At 37.2% G+C, this 18,109-nt stretch overlaps 1 protein-coding gene across 1 annotated transcript in view; it reads right to left on the bottom strand.

The window, feature by feature from the left end:
- The window catches only part of NELL2 (neural EGFL like 2), a 359,055-nt gene extending 341,415 nt beyond the window's left edge, over positions 1-17,640 (bottom strand). Inside the window, exon 1 of the mRNA XM_006755529.2 lies at positions 17,588-17,640. The gene's annotated coding sequence lies outside the window, so the exon portion shown is untranslated. The remainder of the gene's footprint in view (positions 1-17,587) is intronic.
- Positions 17,641-18,109: the final 469 nt, after the last annotated feature.

The following is an 18,109-nucleotide window of genomic DNA, read 5'->3' as shown; positions in this document are numbered from 1 at the left end:
TGCACAAGTGAATGAATAGCTTAGTGGAATGACTAGCATGGAGGTAAAATATCACCAGACCATCAGAGAACATTCCATATTTCTAGTTCCAAGTGGACAGGTCAAAGGATCTTCTCCATCACCATTACCATGCTACTATCCTCAACATAGTCATGAAAATATCTAACACATAAAACACACCTACCAGCTTTTAAGCCCAGGGTTTCAGTTTAAAGGTTTTATGGATTATTTTATTTAATCATCATGATCGCTCTATAAATTAAATACTATGATTATTATCATCAAACTATCACAGATGAAGAAACCAATGCATAGAGAAATTAAGTGACCTGTCTAAGGTCAACAATAAGTTAGTGGCACAGTTGAACTTTGAATTTTAACCTTTGGATTCCAAGACCCAAACCTCATAATCTTGGAAAGGATATTCATTTAACTCATTTGGAAATTCACATACCAAGAAACGTATCCACGACACCATGTCAGTACATGTATTAGTTAGCTAGGACTGCCATAACAAATTACCACAAAATGGCTTAAAACAACAGAAATTTATCCTCTCACAGTTCGGGAAACTAGAAATCAGAAATCAAGGTCATGGTCTGCAGCTGCTAGGGGAGCATCCTTTCTTGCCTTTTTCAACTTCTGGTAGCCTCAAGTGGTCCTTGATTTGTGGCTGCTTAACTCCAACCTCTGCCTTTAAGACCCAAACTCTTCATCAGTTCTTTCTATTAAAATAATTTCCGTTGTTTAGAAACCATTCGATCTATGGAAGTTTGTTATAGCAGCCTGAACAGCCTAAGACAGTGGTTCTCAACCTGTGGGTCGCGACCCCTTTGGGGGTCGAACGACCCTTTCACAGCAGTCACCTAAGCCCATAGCAAAACACATATATAATTACATATTGTTTTGTGATTAATCACTATGATTTAATTATGTTCAATTTGTAACAATAAAATTGGGGGTCACCACAACATGAGGAACTGTATTAAAGGGTTACGGCATTAGGAAGGTTGAGAACCACTGTGCTATAGGATCTGGGATTGGCTGTGCTCCTGTTCCAAGCACCTACGAGGCCAACAGCGAGGGTCTCCCAAGCTGCCGAATTGTCAATGTCCACATAGCATCCTAAACAATGAAAATAACAGCTATCATTATACATTCAAAGGCTTCTTCCTGCCCTTGGGACAATGTTCAAAATCCCAAACTTGCCTACAGAAGTATTTCTCAAACTATCTGTGGTAACATACCCATTTTCTTATCTAGTTTCATTGAAGAGACAGACTAATTTTTAGTCTCCAATCCTTGTAAATCAACAGATTAGATATTTAAAATGTTATGTTTTTAAAGTATAATAAAATGAACTTTTAAAAAATAAATTTTAGAAGACAGAAAAACAGCAGGCCTAAATTACATTTCAATAAATCTGTTTAAACAGAACAAACCTAATGAAACATTGAAGAAACTATATACACTATTTATTGAAAGTGCGCATTATGAGATTAAAATGGAGAATTGCTGATTATGCTCATAAGTTTTGTTATTCACAATCACAAATAACAAAAAATATAAAGAAAATAGAAATTCCCTGTATTAAATTGCATTACACACACTTGGAATGAACACTGTGTATATCAATAGTTGAGCTTGTTTTATGCTTGTTAACTTATCTAGGTTGGATTGATGATAATGCTACTCTCAGGGGATAGCATACATCTATATTTTGTTTTATTAACATGCATAAAAGAAAAGTCAGTCTCACAGGGGTATATTGACAGGAAAGAAAGAAAATGAATTACAGTAAGCTCGAGATATTTGTCTTTCATTTTTGCCTAAAGTGAAGCAAATGATGCTCTATGTTGAAAATCTATCTTTAATCCTTTATCAGTAAACAATTATAATTTATCATGTAAATTCATCATTAAATTTATATCATCTTTCAAAAATTTAAAAGAAATCTGGATCCACTATTTTTTTATGCATGCATCTTCTTTTGATACAAAGTAAAAATCCAAATATTCAATCAACTTTGTAAGGCAGTCACAGATGTGCAATACCAGATCATCAATTATCCCACTGATACTCTTTGTTAAATCATGGAACATGTCATAACAATCTATAGAAACTGCTCTTCCAAGTTTCTCTCAATTTTTCCCTTCAGTTTTATCTGTTATTGAGACATATTTTGCATTCCTTCCTTGCATAGGTGTACTTAGATCATTGAAAATATCAAACATGTCAGATACATAAACAAATCTGTACTGTCCAATTTACAGCTTGAAAATGTTGAGATAAAACAAATTTCTTATCTTGCAGACAGGCTGAGTTTCTGTTGTGTTCAAACTTTCTCAACAGAACCTTTTCCTTCTATAATCATTCAATCTCTACATGCAAAACAGTTGCTTATGATCAGCCTTCATATCCTTCACATCATCACATAATAAAGAGAATAATATAGAATTTAACACATTAGCATGAACATAACTCACAATTTTTACTATGTCACTGAGCATACCATCTAGTTCAGCTGCCATTTCTCTCATAATGAGACTTTCTTGTGAAGGAAGGAGTGTGGTAAACTACAAGCTTTTTAATCTAGGTATTTATTCCAGAATGCTTTTCTATTATCACAAGGCACCATTAGAGGAGACTCTGCATAGACCTTAAGATGGAAACCACACTGACCACGTGCTCAGATATTTTGGTAATGTCAAAATGCAATGAGTTTCTAAACATTTGCTCTTTATCTCATGTGGACCATCACAAATAGTTACAAATAGTTTTAAAACAGCACTGCACTTTGAGTAACCCTGGTCTGCAAGACTCTACATAATCCATCCTTCACTCAGATCTCTAGAATATGTCATGTCACCTTCCCTCTCACTCTCTACACTCTGATAATATATGGATACCCTGTGTTTTCTCCCACTTCATCCTCTACATTTCCACATTAGGACTTGTCATCTTAAAACTATTTGTCAAATATGTGTGTTCCCTTCTAGAATGCAACCACTGCAGGCAAAGAGACTATGTCCCTTTTATCACCAATTCCCAAATGCCAGATGTTCAATAAATACTCACTGAACAGACATTTTTCTACATCAGTTTACAGAGTATAGCCACCAAAATGTTTCATATATTATTTAAACACATTTCAGACTAATTCACTTTAATAGTACGACTGCCTCCCTCTAGGAACTATTTAGCCCCTGTGCCCTCTGGAGCCGGGACAGGGGGCGGGGGAGCAAGTTAGGTAAGATAGGAGGGGAGGGAGAGCAGAAATAAATGAAGAAAGAGGCCATGTGAAAAAGCAGTTAAGTTTTCTGTATTATGCTGTTTACTTTATCTGGAAAAGCCTTCCATCTCACTTTGCACCACCACTCTCATCTCACTCCTGCCTTGTAAACTTCCATTCATCTTTCAAGACTCACATGACTATCACCTTCTTTACACACACACACACACACACACACACACACACACACACAGCTGGAGTTGGATACTCCCATCTCTCTACCATATTTTTCAAATCCATGTTGTAACACATTTTTACAAAGTTGTTTACTTGTCTATCTTCCCTCTACCTAGAATTTGTCTTTCTTGAGGGCAGGAATTCCTGTTTCTCTTTGAGGTTCCAGCACCTTGTTTAGTGCCTGACTCCGTATAGTTTTCAATATATCACACACACTAAGGAATGAATAAGGTTTATGTCTATTTCCCTGGCCATAAGAAGTCCATAGGGTGGGAGAAGGGGGTCAGAGGTGGCTAACAGGGGAGTAGTAGCTATACTAGTAAAATAAAAAAAAGAGGATTGATTGGGTGTGATGTAAGGGATAGAAATTAGGCCAGATGGCAATAAAGGGAGTTCTGAAGGGTAAAGTAAACAAAGATAGATATGTGGAAGAAAAAAAATAGATAAGAAAAAGAGGCACAAAAGAACATTTTTGAGTTATTACAAAAAACGTTTTAAGATTCTATGAAATTTTCTCTTTTTATTTGACTTCCTTTTTCTCTTGAGTGTCTTTGTTCCTTTGTTTATTTGTTTATTTTTTCAAGAATAATTTATTGAGAATCCACTTTATAGAAAGCATTGTACTAGATTCTGGGAATATGAAGATAGAGAGTTGAGCTGGTAAGCAAGTAGTTATGATACAGCATGATCAGAGGAAAAATAGAGACTTATCAAGAATAGAATAAGGGTAGAGAAGAAGGGTATCTAAACAACAAGATCCTGCATATTTACTATATGGATGCTTTTGCCCCTCAGTCAAAGAATGGGCTCAGAATGTGTCTGTCTTTTTGACAAAGTTCTTAATGCTATGCCTTGAGATGAGAAAACATTCTGACTTAGAATTTCCTTTCATATTTCTCAGAGTTCGTCCTTAGAATTTTGCCTGTAATCAGAATAAATAAAAAACAAAATGTATAAGACTTTTATACTTTAATATATCTTCTTAGGCTAACCAGATTGGAAAATGATTTTTCACATTTTCTGGATTATTTTTTCATTCCCACTTTTCTGTAGCAAACAGATAAATCCTCCCCTAATTTATCTCTAATCAGGAAGGTACTAACTTCTGATTTGTTCATTTCACCTTGATGACATTTTTCCTTGAATTTCTGACATATTTCATAACAGTCTAATGGAATATATCTCCTTTAACCTGACCTACTAACATCAATACTTGCATTACCGCCATTTCTGTAAAACTTTAAAATTTGATATGTAAGGTCTTCAGCTAGGTATAGACTGGTAACCAGATGATAATATATCATAATCTATACTAATAAAAGCCTAGGTGGTCCTCGCGCCCTCACGCAATGCCCACACGTCATCACAAGATGGCCACCAAAAAATGACCACCACAAGATGGCCAGCAGGAGAGGGCAGTTGGAGGCAAACAGGTCTGCAGGGGGCGGCAGTTGGGAGCAACCAGGCCAGCAGGGGAGGGCAGTTGGGGACCAAACATAAAATCCTGGTTAAACAATTGAGAAGGGAGCTGAAAGATATAATGAGCAGTAAACACATGGGTAAGAAGTATGAATCACAAGGGAGGTGGTGGGGAAAGGTGATACTTGCTCTCACATTTGATTGGTTGGAGTTGGCCAGAAGATGGAAAATAGAAAAAGTAGAAAGAAGGCCTATGGAGAGAGGAAGTCCTCTCCTGCAGCCTCTCCCCTAGGCCCTTAGAGAACCACAGCCAACTAGGTTCTTGCTTGGAGCTAGATGAGCAACTTATTTTCCACGGTGAGTGGTTGTTAACTCTGGTCAAAGGGTTATATGTTGAGAGTATAACAATTTAGTAAAGAGCCATTAGTTCAGCTAAAAGGAACAAAGTGGAACAGATAACATGCAAAGAGGAAATCAGTTTTTATCTAAGACTTTTATATTTATCTCAGCTTTGCTTAAAAGTTGTTTTTTATTTTCTGCATCCATTTCTATGTGATTGGTATTCACATCAGTGATTAAATAAAAAATATATTTTTGCAGGTAAATCAGGTAAATGCAAAAATCACAATTTAATCTAAATCTCTACTTCAAACACATGGAGGAAAAGGTTGCCCCTGCGATTGTCACCATCCCATGTAGTTGAGTTGGATGCCCGAAAACCATAGTCCTCTACTCTTTTTAACTCATGTTCCCTTTATAAATGTGCACTCCAAGGGGATTCTACTTTGTATACGCACCACTCAATAAGGTTTTTGTTGATTCTCCTTTTCTGCAGTTTATATGATAAAATCATATATCACGCCCTACCTTTAATTTGATACCACCACCACCACCCTGGGGCACATCCTTCCACCTTGACATTCACAGCCTCAAAGGACCGGTAGCCTTTCTTTGGTGGCCAACACAGGTAGAGATGGAGTTCCACTATCATCTAACATGTTGACACTGGTAAACACTCAATTTGCCAAATAATAAAACAAAATATGTACATATAAAAACAGAAAATATGTTGTCATATTTGGTTTTATGAAGTGCGACAGTCTGATTATTTTGGCCAGAGAAAATAGCACATTTAGTGTGCTATGAAGAAAGAAAAAAAGCAAGAGTCTGGTCTTTCCATTAAGATCAAAGTAGTAGTTAAAACAGTAATTACTGTCCGGTAAGATAGGGCGAGGGCCTATCAGGGCAGGTCTAACTTTAGCTAAGTCAGAAAGCAAGGAGATGAAATTCTTTAAAGGCTAAAAGTTGTGCCACTTCACAAAAATCACTTAACTAAGCAATTCTTGATGGCTGCTAAATATACATGCTGGTGGAAGCCAATATAAAATACACAGCAAAGTTTTAAAAAAAGAGAAAATGTATATTTTAGTTCATGATATCCAGCTGAGGTTATCTCAATAGGTTTCCTTAAATAAGCTGACAGGAGATTTCTAACATCTCCCATCTCTCAGTTAAGTACCCTTTGCTAACAACTGATAAAAATTAACATAATTATAAAAATTTAATCAAAATTCATTGACATTACTTAAAGTCTCTGGCTAAGGTATACACAGGAGTGCTAAAAGCTACAATGATATATTTTTAAGGGCATGTGCCCTTAGGAAGGTGTAGTCTAGTCACAAAGATACATATGAATACACATGAAAACTATTGGGCAAAGCAAAATGTAATAGGTTCTATGAGAGAGATATTATTCAAAGTACTAAAGGAACATAGAGGACAAAGGTGACAGATTAACTAATACACTAGGGAAATTTACATGGAGGGTGGGATGTCTGACCTGGACTTTAAAGTAAGTAAATTGGGGGGTTTTTTGTTTGTTTTTTAATATATATTTTTTATTGATTTCAGAGAGGGAGAGGGAGAGAGAGATATCAATGATGAGAGAGACTCATTGATTGGCTTCCCCCTGCAAACCTCCTACTGGGGATGAGCTCCAACCTGGGCATGCGCCCTTGACTGGAATCAAACATGGGGCCCATCAGTCTGCACGCCAATGCTTTATCAACTAAGCCAGTGGTTCTCAACATTCCTATTGCCATGACCCTTTAATACAGTTCCTCATGTTGTGGTGACCCCCAACCATAAGATTATTTTTGTTGCTACTTCATAACTGTACTTTTGCTACTGTTATGAATCGTAATGTAAATATCTGATATGCAGGATATATTTCCATTGTTCGAGACCCACAGGTTGAGAACCGCTGATACTAAGCCAAACCAGCTAGGGCAGTAAATTGTTATTTTAAAGGGCAAAAGAGGATAAGGGATATCCTAGATGGATGATACATTAGAAAAAAATTCTTACTCCATCTCTGAAGAATGAAAATCTAGTTTAGATACATAAGGTGGACAAGTAAGAGATAAGGATGGACAGGGAGGTGAAGCCCAAAGCTTTGAAAACCATAATGATTCTGAACTTTATTTTGAAGACAATAGGAAACTGCTAAAAATATTTAGGCACAAGAGTGAGTCAATCAGAGAAAAACTGTAAAATGCCATTTGTTCTTTTGTGCAAGTATAGACTATTAACATGCTTTTGTAAAAAGGCCCACCTATACAGTGCTGGTGAAACCAGAATGTTAAAAAGAAGCTGTGAATCCTCTGAAATTTGAAAAGATGGCTGTGAATAATAACCATCTACTGAGTTGGCTGAGTACCTGTCAGGGCTGCCAGAACACAGAACGGAATGCAGAAACTGATCATAATAACATCCTCAGAAACAATTAGAAAACTAACGTAGGTTCACACTTACAAAATGAGATGTGGAAAAGAGGAGTGTTTTTTAATGTTAAAACAGCATCTTCAAAATCTAGGCAAATGAATATGTATAGTCAGGAGCACTCAAAACAAATGCATCAACTGCCTAGGACTCTCTTGAATTACTAGTTTATAGACATAGAATTAAATGACTAAATGTCATTTTAGAAAAACTTTTATTTCATTGCTTTAAACATCTCACATATCGGGGAGGAAAGCTAGAGCAGGCACTGTGATAAAAACAATGCTCTATATTCAACAAACTCTTTTTTATTTTATTCTAAAGACACAAGAATACCTTTCCCAAGCCCCCTGTTTAGGAAGATCCCTGGAGTGAGCTGTAGCCAGTAGAATATGGTTAGAAGTGATACTCAGCAGACCTAGATCCTGAAACCTCCATGCTCCCTCTTCCTTTGCATGACCAGATGCAAAAGTATCTGGTGGAATGCTTTGAGGCTTTTGAGAATGAAAAACAAAACACAGCAAAGCCACATGATGGAAGGAGAGTAGATCTCTGAATGACTGTGGAGGAGGGACCCTCCTCCGACTTCCCAAAGACCCTCATTGGATTATGGCATGAGCTAGAAATAAATGCTGCTGGGATTTGGGATTGTTTGTTATAGTAGTTAGCACATCCTGACTAATATAGATTCCCAAAACTTTATTCATATTTAAAAGTCAGAAGTTATACACATTCTAATCCTCCTCAAAGCATTTCAAATTGTTTTCAAAGCTATAAATACACCAAAACATTATGCTATAAATATAGTCAAATTCCAGGATACTATAAAGTTGAAGATAAATGTTTTAGGAGAAAGGGATAGAATCATTCATCATTACTTTTTGAAACAAGGTGGCTTGATAGTTCATTGGGGATTTGGTTATTCCATGGTGATTCTCCAGTGGGCATTGTCCGATAAGAGTCAGACAGTTTGGGGAAGAGACCAAAGGAACATCAACAGTAAATGACCGAACCAAATTTTCTCCAACTTTATGAGTTAAAAAAAAAACTTATTTGTAGGAGTTCTGCTGAAAACTCTCAGTGGTTTCTCATCTTGCTTGAAGTAAAAGCTAAAATCCTTGCCAAGCCTTACATCATCTGATCCATGTGCCCCCTCTGATCTTACTCTTCATCCCTTGCTCACTCCAATCTCCCTGGCCTCCTTATGGTTCCTAGAATCCAGTCAGGCCTTTGCACATGCTGTTCTTTCTACCTGGAAAGCTCTCCTGACCGAGGTCCACATGGCTCTCTCCTTCGCCTCCCCTCCTTCAGTACTTGGCTCAAATGTCATCTTTACCAAGAAGATCTTCCCCGACCACTTCTTTTAAAATAAAAAACCATCCCATGCATATTACCTATTGGTCCTCCCATGGCTTTCTCTACATAGCACTTAATACCATTTAACACTCCATATCTTTTCCTTACTTGTTTCATTGTGTCTCCTCAATAGAATGAAAGCTTCATGAGGATAGGACTTTTCTGTTTTGGTTCCCTGATCTATTCCCAGAGGCTAGATCAGTGCTTAGCACACAGTAGCTGCTCAAGAAATATTTGGTGGCTATTAAATGATAGTGGGGGTGTTGGGTAGGCTATTGAGTACACATTCCTAGAATTTGGAGAGAAGCGTGAGCTGGAGATACAATTTTAGGAGCCATCAGTGAAGATGGCATTAAAAATAAAGAGACCGCATAGATTTAGTAAAAGGAAACTCAGGAGAATGCATCTTTATGATATTTATAGAAAAAGCATGACAAAAATAACACAACTTTTACAAATTTTAAATTAGAAAAATTTATAATACTGAAAGTGTTTAAAAAGACAAAATATCTGTAACCATTTGCAGGGCTCGGAATCAATCCTTTTAATTGCCTTTTAATTGCATTTTGCTTTATTTCATAATCAAGGTTATCTTATCTACGCAGCAAATGAAGGAAATGGATGCCTTCCCATTCTTCTGTTTACCATCTGATCTCAAACAACCACCACAGAACACTAATAAAGAAATGAAACACACGTAATGTGTTTCTAAAGAATTCCCATTCTACTCTTCATCATCTGTGACCATTTAATTGTAGTGGTGACTGGCAGAACTGACAGGACATGTGGGAATAGAAAGTAATACACTTGAAGTAAATGGAGATTACAATTCTCTTTCCAATAATTTGAAACTTATTTTGAAGCTTCTTCAAAATATAAATGCAGAGCCCAAGGTCAGACAGACAGCAGTTTATTGAGAATCAGAGATTAGAATGCAGAATGGTCGCCTCAAAGACTCCGCTGTCTGCATTTTGTAGAAACAGATGCAAAAAGTGGAGGAAATATTATAAAACAGCTACCATCACTGCTTGGTAATTTGTGCTAATTATATGTATGAAGATGTGGGCCCATTGTACTCCTTAAATGACATCACTCATGAAGCCTTGCGATTCATTTTAACATGCTTCACATACAGCTGTAGCATATATATTCAACAAACTCTGGAGGATGCCTTGCCTCAGGGTAACCTGAAAGCTTTTCCAAACACCTTTAATTCAAATTTAAACTCACCACTTTCCAAAATGTAATATTTCATCACCCACTATATTTAAATTTCTAAAATCTGCATTGTATCTCTCAAGTATGCTTAAATCGAAGTTAAAGTATTGGAAAAGCCTACCTAATTTAACAAGTAACACTTATAGTAATAGCAAGTACTGATTCAGCAGAAGATAGACAATCAACAGACCAACCTAACTATAAAAACTGCAAATAACTGCAGTTTTCAAGTCATGAAGATGAAGAAGTTGAAAAAGAAATTAAAATTTTAGCCCAGGCTGGTGTGGCTCAGTTGCAGCATCGTCTCATATACCAAAAGGTGGCAGGTTCAATTCCCAGTCAGGACACATACCCAGGTTGTAGGTTTGATTCCTAGTTGGGACTTATTCTGAATCTTCAGAAAGCAATCAATCAATGTTTCTTTCTCTCTCTGGAAATTATTATATCAAAGATGGGTTTAAATGAAGCACAAGAACCCTGGAATGCTATGTAAACTAATATTAAATAGATTATCATTGTGAATTTTCCTTAGTCTTTTTTCCAATAAAATCTCTAGAGCCTTTTCTTCTCCATCACATCTAAGCACTCCTATTGCATCCAGCATTATAACCAACCACCGGTCTACCTTCCCTACTACACCAGGCAGATTGTCATGGATTTGTATGGAGTACAGAAATCAAGAAAATGATGAAAGTTGAGACCCTTCAGGTTGACCCATTATAAATCATATTTAACACTTATTGAACACCAGCATCACAGACTCATAAACTCTCAAGATCAGAAGAAATGTTAAAGGTCTTCCAGTCCGACCAAGCATTCATTCTTAAATTCCTTCTGCACCTTCCTGTCAAACAGCTGGATTATTTTTTCTGGGACATGTTGATTGACAGAGAATCCACCATTTTCCAAAAAGGCCCATTTTACCTTCAAACATCACTTCAGCCTGTTATTTATTCCATTATGATGTCCCTCAAACCAAACTTTTTACAAGGGGCATTTATTGATAAGAAAACATAGAAACACCAAAAGACTAGGGCCTACCTCACAGAGACTCTCATTTTGTTGATATAATTGAGGAATCCCTGAGAATCAGCATACTTTCAAAGCTCCCCTAGTGATTCTAACATGCAGCCAGGATTATAAACATTGCACTAAACTAAGTTCACACCATGATCAAGTTACTACTAGAAAATGTCAAATGATCCTCTCCTTAAAGCTGCTACCCATTAGTCTCAGTTTGATTCCTTGATGATTCTACAGTAGAATAAGGTAACATTATAACATGGAGAGAGTGAAAGATTTGAATTCAGATAGACCGGCTCTGAGTGTGTGACCTTCCTGAGTAATCTCAACCAAACTGTCTGTCCTGAGCCTCATTTTCCACATCTGTAAAAAGAGATTATAATAAGGAATTGGGAATTGAAGGACATAATATACTCCACATGGCCATAACATTGCTCTCCTGTCCACCTGAGCCTTCTCCAGGTGAATGTGGCAGATGGGGCTCTAGGGCAGCCCCATGATTCCCATTCCTTGATGTTCACATCCTTGAGTGTATGTGGGATCTGTGACTTGCTTCTAACCAATACAATATGGCAAAGACAAAGGGACTTTGGCAGATATCATTAAGATCCCAAATGTGTTGATTTTGAGTTAATCAAAGGGAATATTATCCTGGGTGGGCCTTACTTAATCAGGAACATGTGGAAACCCTTAAGAGAGTGACTGGATCCTCCCTGAAGTCAGAGATTCCAAGTGGGAGAGACTCTCCAATGTGCTTGATGAAGAAAGGGTCATGTTATAGAAGCTCACATGGCAAGGAACTGTGGATGGCCTCTAGGAACTACAGGTGGCCTCTGGGGCCTCCAGCCAGCAGGCAGTGAAAAATCAGAGTCCGCAGCCATAAACTCTCAAGGAAATGAATTCTGTCAACAACTTGAGTGAATTCAGAAGCAGATCTGCTGGGTGAAAATGCAGCTTATAAGACCCTGAGCAGAGAGGATCCAGTTAAACTATGCCCAAACTCCTGAGCCAGGCAACTCTGAGATAATTAATAGTGTGTGGTTTGAGCCAGTAAGTTTGTGGTAATTTGATTTACAGAAGTAGAAAACTAATAACATTTTTGTTCAGGGTTTCAAGTTGTTTCATGGTCCTGATCACTCTACTCAAAACACCTGTACTTTAGATAAATTTCCTTTAAAGCATGGCTTGCAAAAGTAGATGGAACCATCAGAGCAAAACTTTGTTCAGTCAGCATCAATGGGGTGTTGGTAGCAGTAGAAAGTTAACAAGAAACATGACATTTACAATTAAATTAGATGATGCCATTTTTTATCGTAAGGTGCACATTCTCTCTGTTGCATTAGTCTCACATTTAGAGTAAAGAAAAAAAGGATGTTCGTGTTATTAAATTGTTTTAGTAATAAGCCTCTCTTTTTCCATTTAGAAAATAACCCCTTAAATCCTAAGCTTGTATCAACTCCAAAGTTTGCAAAATGCTTCAGGGTGTTTCATGAAGTCATAAACATTTCTATTGTACTTTATAATAATCTAGTATGGTTTGTATTAATCACTTGAGCTGCTTATGTTAATTTCACATACATACAAGTACATGCATATACATACATTTGTTTGCGTAGATTTATTTTTCTGCCAGTCAGAAAAACCTCGGATTCCTAGTTTTCCTCTTTTCATATTTGCACAGGCAAAGAACATTTAAAAGTACCTCTAACCAATTCATATCCAAACACATGAGGTCTCATTCCTCCATCCTTGCTCACTAATGATTTTATGTCAGACTATATGAATTATCTGTCTTTAACTTCCAAAAGCAGCCTTTCTAATAATAGCCTTTGTAAAGTAGCATGCAGAGTAGATTAACAGCACCTCTCCTATAACAGACTGTACAGAACAGTCATTCACGTTCCCCTTCCCCCTCTGCAGGCAGTCCCTAATTCCCAGTGTAGAAGCTGTTAAGACCGTATTTGTAGTTTCCACCTTCCTTATTGAGGGCATGAGCATATGACGCTAAAGGAACCCGACAAAGACAGTCAACATGCTGAGAATGATAGAGTGAAAAGACAGAAAGAGCTTGAGCTCTTGATGACACCACTCAACCAATTAATTAGCCAGATCTTCAACCACCCTCCTGCCAGATCTCTTCCAACACGAGACAAGAAATGCTCTGCGTAAGCCACGCTTGGGGTATTCAGTTACTTTTAGCCACAAACATCCTAAATGATACACCGACCTATCTCTAACCATTTTTAACCTTCCTAAGCCTGTTTTCTCAGCAATAGAAAAAGAAAATACGTATGGTCTTTTCAGATGATCAAGTTAAGATAATAGGTAAATAGGATTCTGGTACCAATTCCAGTGTGTGTGTTTTGGGGAGGAGGGAGAGGCACACCAACAAGCAATTCTCAGAACACCAGCTAGGAGTCCTACCATTCAACTTAATTCTGACACTATCTACCCAGAGGTAGCATCAGATCCCACAAGGTAAGGGTTCAGTCCTTCAAGACTGCCCCCCTATCAACCCACTTGAGATGCTAGTCACAAGTCCAGGCTGTTACTTTGTGTTTTTGACCAACTGGCTATAAATCAGACATTCCCAAAACCCACTCCTCTTGTTCAATTAATTTGCTAGAGTGACCCACACAACTCAGAAAAACAGCTTACTTACTAGATTGCCTGTTTATTGTGAAAGGATAGAACACCAGGAACAGCCAGAAGAAGAGATGCCTCGGGCAAGGCATCGGGAAAGGAAGTTCCATCCTCTCCCAGGGATGCCACTCTCCCAGCACCCCCATGTGTTCATCAACCCAGAAGCTCTGCAAACCTGTGACTTTGGTGGTTTCTATAGAGCCTCATTACATAGGCATTGGCTAACCCACTGGCCATGAGGGATTGAGTCAACCTCAAGCCCCAGAGTTTGGGGAATGGGACTGTAATTGGATGGTTGGCTCCACCCCCATCCTTAGGTGCTTTCAATGTCATCTCATTAACCTAACAAAAGCCCTTCCTCAGTCTCAACACTCACCTTAGAAAATTCCAATGGTTTTAGGAGCCCATGCCAGCAAGGAAGACCAAGACCAAATGTATATTTCTTACTGTAAATCACAACACCACAGGGGGTCATTAGAGTGGGCCTTAATCCAATATGACTGTATCCTTATAAAAAAGGAGAATTTGGACCTGGAGACACACACACAGGAAAAAAACACCAGGTGAACTTAAAGGTAGAGACCAGGGTGATGCTTCTACAAGCCAAGGAATACCAAAGAATGGCCAGCAAACCATCTAAAGCTAGGAGAGAGCACCCTAGAAAACAGGCCTCAGAAGAAACCTCTGCCAATACCTTGATTTTGGACTCCAAACATCAAGAACTGTGAGACCATAAATTTCTGCTGTTTGACATCCAGTTTGTGGTCCTTTGCTATAGAAACCCTAGCCAACTAATACACAATTCAAGGTTAAAAATAACCCCAAATTCCGAAGGAAACGAACCAAGCAAACAAAAAACAGACAATACCAGTAAATTATACTTTTTTCATAGTCATACATTCACAAGCTGATGCTTATTTTAATGGATGACTGCCGTACAAAAAAAACGATTTGCAAAATAGTTTTTACACGAGAAGACCTGAGGTCAGAAACGGAAGAACTTTGTAAAAGAAAGAGTAATATTCTACAGAGAAATGAAAAAGAATAATTTGGAGGGTATGATTCTAATATAATTTAAGGGAGAATTTTCAAATATACAAATGGAACAGAACAATAAAGAGGGTTAAGAGACAAGTGTGACTTCTAAATAAAATGATGAACTCACAAATGCTAAAATAAATTAAGAAGATAATAATGAGATGTGAGAAAAAATTCATTTGGACATATCTTTTAAATTTTAATTCTTTACAAAGAACTATAAATGGTTATATTTGCATATTTAATCAGTACTTTTTAAGTCTTTCAGTTCCTTGAAATTTCTCACTAAAGAATTGTCAGTAAGAAGATGTAGAACAAGATGTTTTGTATTGAATTTGAATATATTATTCACTTAATTACAACCTTCATGTAACAAAGGTTTCCTAATGTAGTCTCATCTAAAATTAATAGATATATACTCAGTGAATCCAAATGTTTAATGAGCTACCAGGTTTATTAACATTCCCATTTTATTTATTTTTAGCTTTACTAAAGCTCATCTATTGCCCACAGGCTTGTGATGCACATATCACATCATAAAAAGGCAAAATTAAATTTAAATTTTTATGTAGCAGAATTTCCTACAAGCAAGTGAATACCAATATGGCTACATTATTTCAGTACTTCCAGATTTAAAATTGAAGATCAGAGTTTTTATTTGCTTTTAATTAATCTTGTATTTATACATGGAGAGAGTGCAAATAAGTGCAAAAGTTACCAACAGATCTATAAAATAATATTTTACATAAAAATTAGTATAATTTCTATAGCCTAGAGGTAGCTTTACTGCTCAAATACCTCCCTCATCTATTGACTGATGGCAGGAATTATTACAGTGATTAATTCCTGTAAAAACATGAATATTCTTAAAGGGGATCACACAAGCTATTCTCAGTGAAAACATTTGAGGTCCCAACCTAAGTGCAAATTCTCACAGCTAGCAGGTGTGGACTTGGGAAGGGAGTAAAGGATGGGAGCAGCACTACGACTGAGTCTGGAAGCCCCAACACCATCCTTTGTCAGTTTCCTTATTTATCTCTATATATTCAGGATGTTATTTTTCCATGATCATCTTCACATGTAAAACTTGATATGGAAGTCAAGGACCCAGACACTGGATAAAGTATATATTATGCACAGGATACTGAGCTAGATTTTATGAAAGATACAACTATAAGAAAAACATCATGTCCAGGTTCTCAGAAGCTTACAGTCTGGCAGGGGATCAAATAAGTTTAAAATTCAGTAACTATACAGGCAGTGTGGCATGATGGGTAAGAATAGACCCAAGAGTTAGACTGGTTTGAATATAGATCCACCTTCCAAGACATGTAACCTATGTGTGCTTCAGTTCCTCAACTGTGCAATGGAGATGAGTTGATATATGTAAAACACTTAGAACAGTGTAAGCAGTAAGTATGAGGGAAGGGTCATTTGAGGAAACTAAAAACAAAGTGTTAATGGAATTCAAGGGAGGGCAAGATGGCTCTTGATGGAAAAATCAGGAGTGACTTTTTCCTGAGATAAATAGCATAAAGCAGACAATATTAGTGACCCTCCTCTCCCCCTCCCCCCCATCAAACTCAAAAGAACATCGTACCTGTTCAGAAAGCACTTCTGCCATTCTGTTGCCTGACAGGTTCACTTCGTGTGTGGGTAGTCCCATAACTTACTCTTTTCCTTTTGTTTGCTCTATCTCCTTGGTCACAATGAGAACCCACACTAAAACTGTCATTTTATAGCAAAAATATGTCAACATTCTACACACAGTCTTTGCAGAAATGTCAGGACGAATTTTTATGATGTGAGTGTTATGAATACCTTTCCACATTCATTTATTTTTAATATATGAAGAAGTAAGCTCTTGTCTGCTAAGGGAATAGAGAGCATGAGATGAATTTGGTTCATCTCATGGTATTGATTTTTTAAGATGGCATGAAAATTGGTGTGGTTAGGACTCAACTAAATAGTCTAGAACAATTCAAAATTAATTTATCATGCTTACACAAAGTAAAATAGTAATAGCTTTTCAAATATTTGTACATAACATACAACTTACTTAAAAATAAGTCAAACACTATACTATATAAACTTAAGTCTTTCAATTTTCCTTTAACTTAGAGAAGTAGGTATTGTGGATTGAATTGCGTTCCCCAAAAAAGATAGATTGCAACTTAACCCTATCCCCATATTGTACATATTACCTTATTTGGCAATAGGGTCTTCACAGATGTAATCAGTTATGATGTCATACTGGATTAGGATGGGCTCTAGTCAAGTGACTGGTATCCTTATAACAAGAGGGGAAATATTGACACAGTCAGACCAGACACACAGAGAAGAAGGTCACGTAATGACAGAGGCAAAGATGAGAGTGATTAATGCAGCTGCAAGCCAAGGAACACCAAGGATTGCTGGCAAACACCTGAAGCTAGGAGGAGGCAAGGAAGGATTTCTTCTCTAAAGGCTTCCAAGGTAGGATGGCCCTGCTGAAACCTTGATTTCAGACTTGTAGCCTCCAAAGGTGGGGTAGAAAAAAATCTCTGTTGTTTTAAGCCCCCTCCCCCCTTCTCGGTACTTTGTTATGAGATCCCTTTGAAATTAATACAAGAGGTGATTCAATCCGTGAACAATACTTACTGAACCTGCCATGTGCTGGGTACTGTACTGAGCGCCGGGGATACTGTGTGAGCAAATGCAGCAAAGTCCAAGTTCTTGGGAGCTTGTGTTCTTGCAGAAAAGACAAACATTAACCAAGAAAATATACTATTGCTCATTAACTTCAATTGCAAATATCCTACCAAAGTACCTCTCTTAAGTCATTCTTTAACGTAATAGTTTCATTTTCTTTCTAATCTCCATCATCATATGAAATTATCTCATTTGTTTTGTCCTACAATACTTGTCGATCTCCTGTCATTCCATCCCCAGCTTTTAGAAGAGTACAGGACACTGTAGACACCAAATAATTGCTGAATGAAAAAAGCTACAGCATAAAAGAGTGCTTATTAAGGAGATGTGACCTTTTTAAAATGCTCAAAACAAGCTTCCCTGTGGAAATTATATCTGGGCAGAGTAATAAATAGGAATTAACTGTTTCTTGGGGACAAATGAAAGCTAATTTGAAGAATAGACAGGAAAGAGTATTTTATGCAAAGAAAA

This window comes from Myotis davidii, unplaced genomic scaffold, assembly GCF_000327345.1.
Source record: "Myotis davidii unplaced genomic scaffold, ASM32734v1 scaffold290, whole genome shotgun sequence".
Taxonomy (NCBI): domain Eukaryota; kingdom Metazoa; phylum Chordata; class Mammalia; order Chiroptera; family Vespertilionidae; genus Myotis; species Myotis davidii.
The sequence above is the reverse complement of the archived record's forward strand: the minus strand, read 5'-3'. Positions and strand labels throughout refer to the sequence as shown.